This window comes from Papio anubis, chromosome 15 (assembly GCF_008728515.1).
Source record: "Papio anubis isolate 15944 chromosome 15, Panubis1.0, whole genome shotgun sequence".
NCBI classification, from domain to species: domain Eukaryota; kingdom Metazoa; phylum Chordata; class Mammalia; order Primates; family Cercopithecidae; genus Papio; species Papio anubis.
Window position 1 is genome coordinate 69,003,841 of NC_044990.1, and position 16,703 is coordinate 69,020,543.

The window sequence follows — 16,703 nt, forward strand, 5'->3', positions numbered from 1 at the left end:
TGATTAGTCATTCATAAAATACAAGTTAAAAGCACAACTCATTGTTACTGCATACATATTAGAATGGCTAAAAGCAAAAAGACTAACCATACCAAATTTTGGCAAGCATGTGGAAGAACAGGAATTCTCATACACTAATGGTGGGAATGTAAAATGACATAACCATTTTGGATCACAGGTTGGCAGTTTCCTAAAAACTTAAACATACATGGACTATACTGACTGGATACACTATTATGTATTTAAGATAAATGAAATTTATGTTTCTACAATGACTTGTACATGAATGTTCATAATAGCTTTATTTGTTATTACTCAAAACTAGCAATAACTCAAATGTCCATTAATTAGTAAATAGATGAGAACACTGCGGTATGTCCATACCATGGAAGGCCCTCTTCACCAGCCCCAGCCCCAGTGAGGAACTCTCAATCTCCTCATTATCTCTCAGCTTGCTCATTACTTCCTATGAAAGCTATTTTTTTCTTCTAAATAGGATAGATTCCCTGTTATCAACTATTCTACTGCATGAGGAATATCCACTATGACCCTTACATTAAACTACAAATATGTGTATAGCCCTCCCTCTAAATAGGAACAGAAAATGTTATTTATATTTATATTGCAAACTTTAGAAATATTTATATTATTAAGGATTATTTGGAAATGAATATATCACTATGGTTAAACTGGTCATTATATTCTTACAGGTCTATCCTAAAATTAGAACAAGCTGAATTAGCTGGAAATCAGATTTTTAGAACTTATCATAGATCTGAGGATACAAAAGAGGTTTAAATGATCTAAATTCAATAAAGAAAATGACATGTATTCCTAGGAAGAAAAAACTTGTTACTACTTACAATCTTTTCTAAATATCTTAGTTCTGCACTAATTCTAATATGATTCATGTACCCAGATAGGACAATGCTTTTCATGATATCTATTTCCAAAACCTTTGCTGAATACACCATTTTAACGACTCCTATTACTTCTATAATATCAGTAAGATAAAAAGAGATAAGCATAAACTAAATAAAAGCCTCTGAATACAACCACTCTAAATTCCAAATTTGTGTAGTAAGCTTTAGAGTTGACCTTGCCAACGAGATGAAATTTAAACTTTGTTTTCAATGAAGGCATCAGATAGGTAACATTACTCTTAAGAAAGCTTGTAATTCTCTTTTTGAAATGCAAATCTAAAACTTAGGTATTGCACAGAGCTATAATATGGGATGTATATAACAAGAAGATACATGTTTCGTATATCCTGCAATAAAATGGGAATCAGTGAATGAGCCAATTTAATCTCTTGCCTATTTTAAAAGCTGAGCACACACTTTCTAGTAAGGAAAATAAATAGAAAGGGAGAAAAAATTTAGGAAAGAGAACCAAAAGTCTGAATTAGAAACATATGCTATTAATATCTCAACTCTGCTATGCTATTAGGCAGTTTTAAATACTTAAAAGATTAGCAGGAGACTGAAAGGATTATGTTTGCAGATACTACAATACCTGCATTACGTTAATATATCCGACTAATCAAGAAATCCCTGTTTAATGTACCATGACTCATGAATTCTTGAATGTATTTTTACAATTATTAGACGTATATGAGGTTTCCTTCAAGGATGTCACCTGGAAATAAAAGAGATGTGGAACTTTGAAAAGAATTACTTGACAAATACCTTGTATATATACATTTAGATAATCATTTTGGAAGACCTAAAGATAAAAGTTAGGTAACTAGCTTTCAACTCACGTACATCATTTGATCGCATTGCACCAGATTACTCTTAGAAGGAGAGGGTCTGATCAACCCAATAAACACACTCTGACTAGGAAACTGTAAGATAAGAACAAACTCAGCATACAAGATGTTGGGACCAATGTTTGTCTGAAAGAAACAATTTACTCTGTCAAATCTTTCTATATATAATGAGAATAATAGAAGCACCATAGTTATATGAGGCTTACATTACATATTATTTGTAAAATACTTAGCATAGTGATTATATACGTTAGATACTCTTTTATATATAAATAAAATTAATAAATCAATGATGGTGAATCCAGAACTGAAGTTATAGTTTAAAATATATACTAAGACAATATTAAAAATGATAACTGAAAATAATAAAAGACTGATAGTCTTGTTTCTGATAATCTCATGATTAATAATTACTATTTGAAAATAAGAAAACAGATTTTTAACAAGTACCAAAATTGATTTCCCCTGAGATTAATTACTTCTGAGAAGGTATTGATGAGAGTCCCTTGGGCAAGTCATATATTTTCTGGCTTCACAATTAAATGATGACCTTAAAATGAAGAAAATCTTAAATCTTTTCCAAATCTTGACTTCTATGATTTTGATTTTTAACATGTAATAAATATTTTATTTAGACCTTAGTTTTAAGGGATTAGAATGTATTTCCTTAAAAAAAAATCTACTCATGTATCAATAATATTTTGATAGAAATGATTTTCCAATACAACTAGTGGTCATTGATAAAACAGAAAAATCATTTCGAGAAAGTTTGGTAATTATAATAATTAAACAATAAGAATTGCTAATATTTACTGATCACACTTTGCTTAACAGGCACAGTGCTATGGATTTCATTTAAATTGTTTTATTTAATATCCTCCTAAATCACATCAGGTAAGTAGTTTTCCTCATTTGACCAGAGGTTGAGAGAATTAGGTAATACAGCACAAGGGCTGGAAATGCAATCATCCAAATTTAGATATTAAAAAGAAGAAATACAAAGATGAAGAATTGATGTTTATGGAGGAAGACTGAAATGAAAATGAAAGTAAACTTGCGGCCAGTGAGTGTTTCTAGAATATGGAGTTTGACTTGTCTAGTATAGGGGTGGTTGAAGTCAGAGGTTTGGGATGTCTAAGGAGGGTCCTTGTCTTCCTTCAGTTGTATTAAACAGAGCATATGCAGATGGTAAATGTTCAACTTGATTAAATTGACCAGATGGAATTAGAGAACAAATTCGAAATAGTGTGAGAAAGAAAGTAATACAGATTTGAGGACATAGACCAACAAGTTACCAGAGATCACCAAGGCAGCTTAACTAAACAAAAGAGGGAAAAGACCTATAAGAACAGCAATAATTTCTCTTATTGGAGGATTAGATAATTAAAGAATCTGTCAGCTACAATTTAACTGAAATTTAAGATGTATAAAAATGATAAAACATACTTTATATATATATATAATATATATATATCATGATAGTTTACCATAATTTAAAGAAATGGTTTTGTATTGCCAGATAAATTTTTAAGAGAAGCATAATTCCCTTTAAAAAACCTGAAAAATAATATCTATGTAGTCATATGTATTATTTGAATTTTTACAAAACTGAGGAATATAACACTGAAGGTATTCTATTTTAATTACCATAAAAATTAGTTAAAACTATGAAAAAAAATCAGATTATAGCTAACAATTTTAAAAGACTTTAAGATAAAGTCTTAAATAAAATCATAACACATGTAAAATCTTATAAAAATGTTGGAAATTATCATAAAGAACTTCTAATTTTTACAAGTATTACCAGAAGTGACAAATGAGAATAATCACTATAAAATTTTCTGTTTGTCATTTTGTTTTGAAATTTCTGGCTAAAGCCAAGCCATGTGAAAATTAGAAAGAGGTAAAAAGAATTTTTGGAATGGGTTAGATCAATTTATCATGTCTTGTGACTTATATATGGTTACATAAGACAGTATGACATAACAAGAAAATCTAAGAAAACAAATTAAATATACCTGTTAGATAAATTTTCTTTTAATTAAAAGTAGAGGATGCTGATACTATTGTTTTTAAGGCATGTGGTAGCATTTAGCACTCCAAATTCATAAATATTAGTATCATGTAGATATCATGAATTTGTGTTCCAGTATTTAAAATAAGGTTGTTTTTGGTATTTTTAAAAGGATAACTCCCTTTGTGTAGAACATCATGAACACTTCAGGATGTTTACCAGTTCTGCCCTACTCAAAATTAAGTGCACGTGCCACCCTCAATCACTGAGACTTTCATGAAAGCTGCTGCCTATTTCCAAACCTTCTGTGCAGACTGGAGAGGGAGAAGGCAGGAAAACAGATCTACCGTGCTCTGTTGATAAACAGCGATCCAGAGGGAGCATACGTCTTTATGATACAATTATTTTAATATATAATATGCATCTTGTATTCACAAAAAGTTTTAAGTGGCTCCAATAAATGCCTTCTAAAGTACATGCATTCTTCTTCTTTTTTATTTTTATTTTTGGAGACGGAATCTCACCGTCTCCCGACTCCCTGCAACCTCTGCCTCCTGGGTTCAAGCAATTCTCAGCCTCAGTCTCCTGAGTAGCTGGGATTGCAGGCGCTCGCCACTAAGCCCGGCTAATTTTTGTATTTTTAGTAGAGACGGGGTTACACCATCTTGGCCAGGCTGGTCTTGGGCCGGGCGCGGTGGCTCATGCCTGTAATCCCAGCACTTTGGGAGGCCGAGGCGAGTGGATCACGAGGTCAGGAGTTTAAAGTACATGCATTCTAAAGCTATTTTCTATCTTAGAAAGGGGAGCCATTATGTAAAAGTGCCTCAATATAAGCAGGGCTAATATTAGAGAACTAAGAAGAAAGTTTCTGTCCTAATCTCCATTCATTTATAAATCGATTTTAATATTACAACTATGTATTAATAGAAATAGGTTCTAAAGCACTTATTTGTAATCAGAAAAAGGCAAGTAGCCTAAAATATGAAAATAGTTTAATAAAATACATTAAAATAATTAAATAAAATTCAGTCAGGAATATAAATTGGGTATTTTGTAATAGGCAACGTGAAAAACTGAAAATGACTACATTGTACTAATATATAATATATATCATCACAAATAATTACATATATGATATATAGTGTATGTAATATATTGCTTATCTAATTTCATCTTTGTGACTTCCCTAAATTTAGACATTTTCTTTGTTTAAATAAGAAATTTGTAGCTCTAAGAAACAAATAGCTTTTCCACAATCACATTAGTATTCTGCAGAAATGATGTTTGCATATATATATTGGTCTAATTCCAATACTGGGAAATTAATTATTTTAATTAGCCATGTAGATCAGTTCAATAAAATTAATCAGTTATTTCAGTTAAGTATCCAAAATAGCTAAAATATTTAGACCATAATGTTAAAAAGTATGTAGAATTATCTTAAATGCATATCTAATGAGATTGTATGTCTGTCCATATCTATGATAGATTTATGGAAACAAGGAAATATGTGAACATAAAAAAAGTTCACTCTACTTTTTTCTAAAACTAAAGGGTGACTCTACATTATTACAGTATTACTTCTGTATTTGTCATATTTCTTAAAATCGACTATGCTCAATGATACAAACTTTCTGAAAAACGGAATCTAGTAAACAAATTTTATTTGTTAATTTAATGGTCATGAAAGAAGAATAGATTTTTTTCAGAAAAAGTACAATCAGTGTTACAGGTAATTTATTAAGAATATGAAAAATATAATATTTGATGCAAAAGTATAAAATGTCTGGACTTTTGATTTTTAAAATATCACAAAAACAATTCAATAATAACTCAATGGGATGAATGGCAAAAATTGCTTTTGTCTCTGTTTAAATGAAGTAGAGACACTGGTTACCTGATTTGGTGTGGCATTAAAATATTATTTTAACCAGTAGGCTTTCAAGAAAGTTTGTATTTGTTTAGAAAAATAACCAAATAGGCTTTTTGGGGAATAGAAGCTTTCATGTCAACGCTGTGGATGGAAGAAGATACTCATGTCCTAAGTTAATTTCTCAGCAGAATAAAAAGAAATTCAAAGGAAGTTAGAGAAGGGGCAGTAGAAAGAGAAGAGAAAAGGTGAACCCACTTGTTGAGTGGACTAAAGCTCAAGTTATTGGAAGGGAATGAAGGAAGGAAAATGAGTCTTAAAAACATCTTTTATTTATCATTATTACAGATAATTATGTATTTATTTATCTACCTATTTATTTCAAATTATGTTTCAAAGTAATTGTTTGCCAAACATGATGATGCATAAAGGTGAAATTTTAAAGATCCACACTGTCACGGTTGTAACTTGTGATGGTGGTGGGGGAGAAGGCTTGACAGTGATTAAGAAGTAGAAAAATAGATTAAAATATATACTCAGGATGAGAAAGACAATATAAAATAATCAATAAAAGTAACCATGAGTTGAGCAGCTAAATGCAGAACCTTAAGAGAGGTGAACAGAGCTAGTCTGTCTGAGTTGGTAATATTTACAGTGAAGGTTAAATGATGGGAAGTAAAGCTCTCTAGAAAAGGATCCCAGGCCCTTGCTTGGAAAGGTCTAGGGCCTGTGTCTGGAAAAATTTTGGCAAACTTTAGCAACTGTGTCACTGTTGGTGGGGAGATTTATAAAGATACAGCTAGAAAGAGCATTAACAGCATTTCCAGTGATAAGTTTGGATTTTATTTCAAGTACTAATGGAAGAAAATGAGAATTTTAATCAAAAGAGTGGCTTAACTGTTAGTTAATGCTCTCAAATCTCCAAAAATCAAATAAAAAACAAAGAAACACAAAATACAGGAAAACTTTATTATGTAAAATGTAAGTTTAGTGTGAGAGTTATTTGGTAGAATTGGAAGAAAATTGCTTGTCATCAAGAAGGGGTTGTGCAGCCCATTCAGCTCCACTCCAGTCTCAAAAGAAAAAAAAAAATTGTAAGACAAAGAAAAAGGAAAAAAAAAATGATACTAAAAATTTTACCCAGAACTGTTATAAAGGTTAGTGGTCCTATTTTCTACATATTGACAGATGGCATATGTAATACAACGCATTTATTGATTTTCTTTCCAAAGTGTCATGAAATATGGTGAAGACACACATAAGCAATTAAAACATTGCCTTAAATTTCTTATATTTCAAATATGAATTTTGAGAACAGACAAAATATCTGATTAATACCCTGCACCTGAGATCTTTAGGCCTAAATCAGGCTGAAATACAAATAGCTGACACCTTTTTCTGATATAAATACTGTTGATAATGTTTCAAAGATGTGGGCATGGTCATTGACACTAAATCTATTTCTAGGAGGGTATCAAGATACATTTGGCCGAAGTAAGGAAATATCAGCTGAGTGTCTTATTAAGGGTGGTGGTACTGTAGGTGGTTTTATGAGTGAAAATTATCACACAGACCCAATCATTGGCTCTTTTCGTTTTTCCATCTGCATTTTCATCATGGTACTTATTCCTTTATAATCATAAGACAGCTGCCATAATTGCAGTGATTATATCTTCCCACATTTATTAAGAAGAGAAGAAGAGAGCCAAGGAGATTTCCTTTCACTTCTCTCTATTATTGTCAAGAAACTAAACATTGTTCCATGATATCACAGATGACATCTTTTCTGTCTAGTTGAGTAGAACGGAGTAGCCCAAGTTCTACTATGCCTGTCAGAGGAAAAAATGGAAACAGATTGTTGCAATTACATAAATTCTTACTCTGGGACCACTTTTACATCTAAGAAAAATCAGGAATCCACTGGTGAAGAAATGAGAATGACAGGAAAGTGACACACAGTGTCTGCCGCAATAAGGAAAATATATATGCTAAGAAGAAAATTGTTAAAGTGTTTAGAAAAAGATAAAATCTAATTACCCAAAGGAGGAATGGGAGTGTATTTTCAATAAAGAAGATAATGCAATTGAACACAATGTGAGGAAAAGCATAATTATTGCTCTGTTCAGGGGAAGCAGCAATAAGGAGATTCAGAATATCCAAAGAAAATAAATCACTATGAAATTCTTTGGGCAAATCACTGTAATATTTGATGTGTTCATAAAATATCACCTATTTTATGATTAGATATTATCTGTGGACACACATTTATGAAGCACAAATGAAAATATCAAGAAAAATAACAGCAAGACATCTGAAAAGCAACGTAATTAAATATACATGACAAGAGTAGAATGGCTAAAATCCAAAGCACTAATAATACCAAATGCTGCATCAGCATCTCTCATTCATTACTGCTGAGAATGCAAAACAGAACAGCTAATTTGGAAGATATTTTCAGTTTCGTACAAAACCAAACATACTCTTACCATATGACTCAGCAATCTTATCTTGATCTTATTGGTATTTACCCAAATCTGCTAAAAATGTATGTCCACACAAATACCTGCACATTGATGTTCACAGTTTTATTCAAGATTGCCAAAACCTAGAAGCAACCAAGAAATCTTTCAGTAGGTTACTGAATAAGTAAACAATGGTACATTCATGCAATGAATTAATTATTATTCACTCCAAAGAAAAATGAGCTCTCATGCCAAGAAAAGATATGGGAAATCCTTAAATGCATGTTACTAAATGAACAAAGCAAATCTGAAGAGTATAATATCACTGTATGATTCCAACTTCGGCATTCTGGAAAAGGCATAACTATGGAAACAGTAAAAAGATCAGTAGTTAACAGGGGGTAAGGGAGGAGGGAAGAATAAATATGTGGGGAACAGATCATTTTTAGGGCAGTGAGGGTATTCTGTACGGTATTACAATAGTAGATACATATTCTTATTCATTTCTCAAAAGCCATAAAGCATGCAACACCAAGAGTGACTCTAATGTAAATGATGGACTTTTAGTGATAATGATGTCTCAATGCCAGTTCATTATTTGTAAAAAGTGAACTGCTACCACCTGCCTAAGTTCTCAGGCCAATAGCAGCTCTGCACTTCCCTGGGATGAGGCTCCCAGAAGGAGAGACAGGTGGCCATTTTTGCTGCTCCACACCTCCCACTACTGCTGCCATCAGGATAAGAGGGTGTGCAGTGATCAGGGACTAATCCAGACCCCCAGCACAGTGCAGCTGTTTGCCATGTGGGCCCACACCCCCGCTACTCCACTCTAGGAACGGCCTCCAGACCCAGGACTCCAGTCACCCCCTGCCTTGGCTCTCAGGCCAGCAGCAGCCCTGCATTTCCCTAGGATGGAGCTCCCAAAGAAGTAGGCAGGCCAGCGTTTTTGTTGCTTTGCAGCCCTTGCTCCTGTTGCCCTCAGATATGGGAGGGAACACAGTGATTGGCAACTGATGAACATCCTGGACATAGTGCAGCAGCCTTATGGGAAAGTGGCCAGACTGTCTTCCACACAGGTCCTCACCTCCACTACTCTTCACTGGGCAGTGTTTCTCCACCTTGACCCCCAGTGCAACCACATTTCCCCCATCTGGACACTTCAATCTGTGACAACTCTGCATTTTTCTGAGGAGGGAATCCTAGAAACAGCCTACAGCCCCTCTCCCATTGCAACTACAGTGGTAATGAACTTACTGCCCTCAGAACTGGACAGGAACAAAGGGCCTGATCACTACACTAGATCACCAGGACACCACAGCTACTATACAGAAAGGAGTTCAGTCTCTCTTCCCTGTGAGCCCCCACCCCTCACTCTTCACTGGTCAGGGCCCCCAGCTTGGGAACACAGAACAGCTGTCTCCTACCCACAGCCAAGCATTTCCACTGCCAGTGGCTCTGTGTTTCCCTGAGAGTGACTTCCAGAAGCAAGAAAAGGTTCTCTGTCCCTGCAGCAGTTCTGTCCCTGCTGCTCCAAGACTGGAGAAGAAACAAAGAGCCTGTGGGCTTTACTCATTTCCAACACAACACAGTCACCATCTGGAAAGTTGCCCACTCTCTCCTAACTGTGAGCCCTCAACCACAAGCTTTTCATCAAGTGGGGCCAACAGCTGAGCCAGCAGTGCACCAGCCCCAGACTCTTGCTGACCATTTCCAGTAGCAGTGGCTCTGTGTTTTTCTGAGGTGGAGATCCCAGAGGCAACTGAAAGTCTGTCTGCTCCTGCTGCTGCTCATCATCAGGTAAGGTGCCCTGGTTTTGGTCCAGAACACAGCTGCCCCACCACAGGCCAATCACACTAATGGAAAGCCACTTTGCATCTCTCTCTGGGGTGGAGCCCCAAGAGACAAGTAAAAGGTCCTCTGCCTCAGGCACTGCCATGGTCCCTTCTCCTGCTGCCTCCTAGCTGGAAAGGGAACATAAAGCCTCAGGTTGCCCCAGTGCTGCAGTGTGAGGCCCAGGAGTGCCAAGCTGAGAACTGCAGCCAGCGCTTAAATGGGAGAGGAGCATACACTTTCAGAGCATTGAGCAGTAGCATGGCTGCAATCATGAGGAAATACAGAGGAGTCATGTGTCTGAGCAAAAGTCTATCTACACATCCTTTGCTTACATGCCATCTGTTGGCTCAAAGTTCAAATTTCAATACCAAAAATGCTAACATACTCTCTTGTGAAACCATGGACGAGAATTCAGCTACAGATAAAGACTTGCACAAAGCCTTGGCCCTCTGGAAACATATAGAAAAAAAGTCAACTGATGGTACTCAAACTACACCACAGTTAAAGGAGCACCAAGCTATACAGATGAGAAAGAACCAGCACAAGAACTCTCGTAACTCAAAAAGCCAGAGTTTCTTCTTACCTCCAAATGACCACACTACTTCACCAGCAAGAGTTCTTAACCAGAGTGAAGTAGCTAAAAATGACAGAAATTGAATTCAGAATATGGACAGGAATAAAGATCATCTAGATTCAGGAGTAAATTGAAACCCAATGCAAGGAAATTAAGGTTTACACAAAACAATGTGGGAACTGGTAAACAAAATGACCATTATTAAAAAAACAAACAAACAAACTGATCTGATAGAGCTGAAAAACACACTACACAAATTTCATGATGCAATCACAAATATTAACAGCAAAATAGACCAAGTTGAGGAAAGAATCTCAGAATTTGAAGACTGGGTATCTAAACTAACTCAGTCAGGCAAAAAATTTTTAAGAAAGAATAGAACAAAATCTACAAGAAACATGGAATTATATACAGAGACCATGTCTCCAACTCATTGGCATCCCTGAAAGAGAGGGGGAGAAAGAAAGAAATTTGGAAAACACATTTTAGGTTATGGTTCATGAAAATTTCCCCAACCTCACTGGAGAGGCCAACATTCAAATTTGGGAATAGCAGAAAATCCCTATGAGATACTACACAAGACCATCCCCAAAATACATACTCATCAGATTCTCCAAGGTTGAAGTGAAAGAAGAAATGTTAAAGACAGCTAGAGAGAAATGGCATGTAAGAAATGTTTCAAAAGAAACCTGACAAGCCAGAAGAGATTGAAGGCCTATATTCAGCATTCTTAAAGAAAAGAATCTCCAAGCAAGAATTTCATATACAACTAAACTAAGTTTCATAAGCAAAGGAGAAATAATATTATTTTAGACAACCAAATGTTAGAGGAATTTGTTACTACCAGACCTGTCATAAGAGAGGCACTGAAAGAAGTGCTAAATATGGATAGACTACAACCAACCACTACAAAAACAAACTTAAGTACATAGATCATTCATACTATAAAACAATCAAACATGTCTGCAAAATAACCAGCTGATAATATAATGACAGGATCAAATATGCACATATCAACATTAGCCTTGACTGTAAACAAAATTAATGCCCCAATTAAAAGGCAAACAGTGGCAGACTGGATAAAGAAGCAAGACCTGATGGTATGCTGTCTTCAGGAGACCCATCTCACTTGCAATGATACCCATAGACTCAAAGTATGTGAATGGAGAAAGAGCTACCAACCAAATGGAAAATATTTTAAAAAGTGGTTACTATTCTAATTTCAGACACAACAAACTTTAAATGAACAAATATTAAAAAAAAAAAAAGTTGAGCATTACAAAATGGTAGAGTTCGATTCAACAAGAAGACAACAAACCAGAATATATATATATACACACACAACATAGGAGCATTCAATTCATACAACAAGCTCTTAGAGACCTATGAAGAAGCTTAGACTTCCACACAATAATAGGAAACTTAAACACCCCACTGACAGTATTAGACAGACCACTGAGGCAGAAAACTAAACAAAGACATTCAGAATCCGAACTTGACATTTGACCACATGGACCTAGTAGACATCTACACAACTCTCCACCCCAAAACAACAAAATATACATTCTTCTCATCTGCACATGACACATACTCTAAAATTGATCACATAATCATACATAAAACAATCCTCAGCAAAAGCAAAATAACTCTCAGAGTTTTGTTTACCAAACACACTCTCAGAGCACAGCATAATAAAAATACTAATCAATACTAAGAAAGCCACACAAAACCATACCATTACATAGAAATTAACTAACCTGCTCCTGAATGACCTTTGGGTAAGCAATAAAATTAAGACCAAAATCAAGAAATGTATTGAAATTAATGAGAACAAAGATACAACATACTAGAATCTCTGGGACACAGCAAAAACAGTGTTAAGAGGAAAATTTATAGTGCTAAACACTCACATTGAAAAGTAAGATCTCAAATCAGCAATCTAACCTCATACTGAGAGGAACTGGAGATACAAGAGCAAATCAATCCCAAAGCCAGGAGAAGACAAGGAAAACAAAAACAAAAACAAAATCAGAGCTGAATTGGAGGAAACTGAGATGTGAAAAACCACACAAAAGATTAACAAATCCAGGAGCTGGTTCTTTGAAAGAATCTAAATAAAGAAAATTTATTTAGGCTAATAAAGAAAAAAAGAGAGAAGATTCAAATAAACACAATCAGAAATTACAAAGGGGATACTAACACTGACCACACAGAAATACAAAAAGTCCTCAGAGATTACTAGGAACACTTCAGTGCATGCAAGTTACAAAACCTAGAAGAAATGGATAAATTCCTGGAAACATGCAACCACCAAGATTAAACTGGAAGAAATTAAATCCCTGAACAAATTAAAAATGAGTCCTGAAATTGAATCAGTAATAATAAGCCTACCAACCAGAAAAACCCAGGATCAGATAGCCGAATTCTACCAGATGTATAAAGAAGAGCTGGTACCATTCTGAAACTATCCCAAAAAATCCCTACCTCATTCTATGAGATCAACATCATACTGATAACAAAACCTGGGAAAGACATGGCAGAAAAAGAAAATGTCAGACCAATATCCTTGATGAACATAGATGCAAAATCCTCAACGGAATACTAGCAAGCTGAATCTACCTGCACATCAAAAATACAATCCCTTATGATCAAGTATGCTTTATCCCTGGGATGCAAAGTTGATTCAACATATACAAATCAATAAATGTGATTCATCACATAAGGAGAACTAAAAACAAGAGCCATATAATTATTTCAATAGATGAAGAAAAGGCTTTTGATAAAATTCGACATCTCTTCATATTAAAAACCTACAACAAAATAGGCATGGAAGAAACATATTTCAAAACAATGAGAACCATCTATGACAATCCCATAACCATCATACTGAATAGGCAAAAGCAAGAAGTATTCTCTTTAAAAACCAGATCAAGACAAGAATGACCTCTCACCATTCCTATTCATCATAGTACTGTAAGTTCTTGATAGATCTATCTGGCAAGGGAAAGAAATAAAAGGCATCCAAACAGGAAGAGAGGAAGTCAAAGTATCCCTGTTTACAGACAATATGATTCTATACCTAGAAAAAGTCACAGTCTCTGCCCAAAAGTTCCTTAAGCAGGTAAACAATTTCAGCAAAGTTTCAGGACACAAAATCAATGTACAAAAATTAGTAACACCTTTATACACCAACAATCTACAAGCCGATGGCCAAATCAAGAATGCAATGCCATTCACAATAGCCATAATAGGAATAAAATACCTAGGAATACAACTAACCCAACGAGGTGAAAGTCTTCTACATTCAGAATTATGAAACACTATTCAAAGAAATCAGAGATGACACAAACAAATGGTAAACCATTTCATGCTCAATAACAGGAAGAATCAATATTGTTAAAATGGCCATACTGCCCAAAGCAATGTACAAATTCAGTGCTACTCTTATCAAACTACCAATGACATTCTTCACAGAATTAGAAAAAAACTATTTTAAAATTCATACGGAACCAAAAGAGAGCATAAATAGCCAAGAGAAATCTAAGCAAAACCAACAAAGCTGGAGACATCACATTACCTAACTTCAGACTATGTTACAAGGTTGCAGTAACCAAAACAGCATGGAAGTGGTACAAAAAAAAGACACATAGACCACTGGGACAGAATAGAGAGCCCAAAAATAATTCTGTACACCTATAATCATCTAATATTCAATGAAGTCAAGAAAAACAAGCAAAGAGGAAAGGATTCTCTATTTAAAAATGGTGCTGGAATAACCAACTAGCCATATGCAGAACATTGCAACTGGACCCCCTCCTTATACCGTATTAAAAAAAATCAACTCAAGATGGATTAAAGACTAATGTAAAACCTAAAACTACAAAAACCCTGGAGATTGCTTCTTGGCCTTTTGGCTAAGATCAAGTGTAAACCCTGAAAAATAACCTAAGAACTATAATCCTGGACATAGGACCTAACAAAGATTTAATGACAAAGACACCCAAAGCAATTGCAACAAAAACAAAGTTGACAAATAGGGACTAATTAAACTAAAGAGTTTCTGCACAACAAAAGAAATTATCAACAGAGTCAACAGACAACCTATAGAATGGGATAAAATAGAATGGGATCCTATAGAATGGGAGGAATATTAAGCCAAACTTGGACAGTGTATAAGAACTAAGGGCATACCAGAGGAACTATGATCAAATGAAGTCACTACTGCTGTTTTGGCACTCTGATAGCTGAAATTGCCACAGACATAAATTCCAAATTATCCAAAGTTATGTGTTTCTATCACTTAATCTAGATTTTAAATGTTGGACAAAAATCCAAATTAAAATAATTAAATAAAGACATTTTGATTCCCAGATTAGTATATGAGGAAAACAGAGGTAACTCCACAAAAGAATGAATGTCGGGAGTGGCACAGTGTAATAAATTAGAAGACAGAGGGGTTCAAACTAATAGCCTCATTCAATAACTTATTTCTCACAAGGTTAAAGTTTTCCTAAGTTTTAACATATTACAATGAGCAACTTTAATAAAATTACTTTTTAAAATAACAAAAAGTAACTATTGTTCATAATTCATTATCATTTGACAATCAACAATATAGATAAATGAATTTATTCTGAATTGAAAAGATTATATTAAGCTAGAAGTATAACTATCTGCAGGGCCTGTTTTACTAGATTCAATACATTTTTAAGAATTCTACAGCAATTTGGAGTTGCCTCAGAAGTCTCAAGGGATGGCTTGGGAGGCAGAGGGAGCAGAGCTCTGGAGAATTCTGTTTTAATTAAAGCAGTTTTTGGAACATTTACTACATTGGAGGTCTGCATAAAAATATTATTTTGAAAGGATTTTGAGCTCCCAAAATTTGAAAACCAGTGAATTATAAAATGGCAGCTTCTACCCACACTATAAAGAAACAATCTGTATATAAATGAATTCTGTTGTTTAAAGGAAATGATTTATTTGTTTCATAAATGAACTACGTTTTATCAAGTGTTTACTACAAAGCAGATACTTTTCTAGAATTTTCAATAAGCTATTGAATTTAAATAAGTTTTATAGAAGGATATGGATCTAGTGTTTGGTAGCATAATTAGGGAAATATAGTTAACAGTAATGTATTTATATTTCTAAATAGCTAGAAAAGATTTCAATCGACCCATCATAAATAAATGATCAACGTTTGAGAAAATGAATCTTCCAAATACCCAGATTTGATTATTATACTTTATAGGTTCATATCAAAATATCATATGTACCTTATAAATATTTACAACTAGTATGTGTTCCTAAAAATTAACAATAAAATTACAAGTTAAATATCTTCACAGGTTTGCCATTGCATGTAAACAAAAAAAAGTTAGACATATGTACAATCATTTCAAAACACATTTAGTTTTATGTACTTAGAATCTCTTGGCATGTTTTGGTGTTGCCAATTAATTTTCACTCAAACATTCTGGTCTACCCTACTCAATAAAAGCCTTGTTACAGTTGGGTTGAAACACCAAGAGGTTCAATGGGTTAATGAGACTAATGTAATATCCCTCTGCTGTATTTACACAAGTGGAATCCCTTCATTATGTTAATAGAATCCTGTAAGCAAGCCCATGCTTTCTTGAAAGTACACTTGCATAGACTGTACAATACCTAAAGGTGAACCCTAATGCAAACGATGAACTTTGGGTGATTATCGTATGTCAGTGTAGGTTTATCAGTTATAACATGTGTACCACTCTGGTGCAGAATGTTGATAATGGGAGAGGGTATACATGTGTAAAAACAGAGAAGACATAAGAAATCTCTGTGCCTCTCTCTTATTTTTGCTGTGAATCTACAACTTCTCTAAAAACAGCAAGTACTAAAATTAAAAAGTGCACTTGAATATACTTGAATGCCACAAAGTATCTGAAAATATTGTAAATCTAAAAGGCTCCAGCCAAGAGGAAAATAAATTTTTACAGTAATCCTCTTATTGGCAAAAACTATCACTTCCTCTTAAACAGTTGTTAATCACCCACATTTAATCTCCAGTTTCTAACCACAAAAGGAAACTAGAAGGTATATATAGTATAAAGAATATCTTCCTATATAGAGAAAACTTTAAAATATGTATTTATATATGCTTTTCATATAATAAAATCTTTGTCTCTCACTTCTAG

General features: G+C 34.2%; 1 long non-coding RNA gene across 3 annotated transcripts in view; it reads left to right on the forward strand.

Moving 5' to 3' along the window:
* Positions 1 to 16,703, forward strand: part of LOC108582943 — a 73,432-nt gene that overhangs the window by 17,468 nt on the left and 39,261 nt on the right. For 2 of the 3 annotated variants that reach the window (XR_004178530.1, XR_004178531.1), the window contains one exon: positions 3,958 to 4,288. The exons of the other annotated variant lie outside the window; for it this stretch is intronic. This is a non-coding gene — a long non-coding RNA (uncharacterized LOC108582943). Of the gene's footprint in view, positions 1 to 3,957; positions 4,289 to 16,703 lie in introns of those variants that run through there. 3 annotated transcript variants of the gene reach the window in all.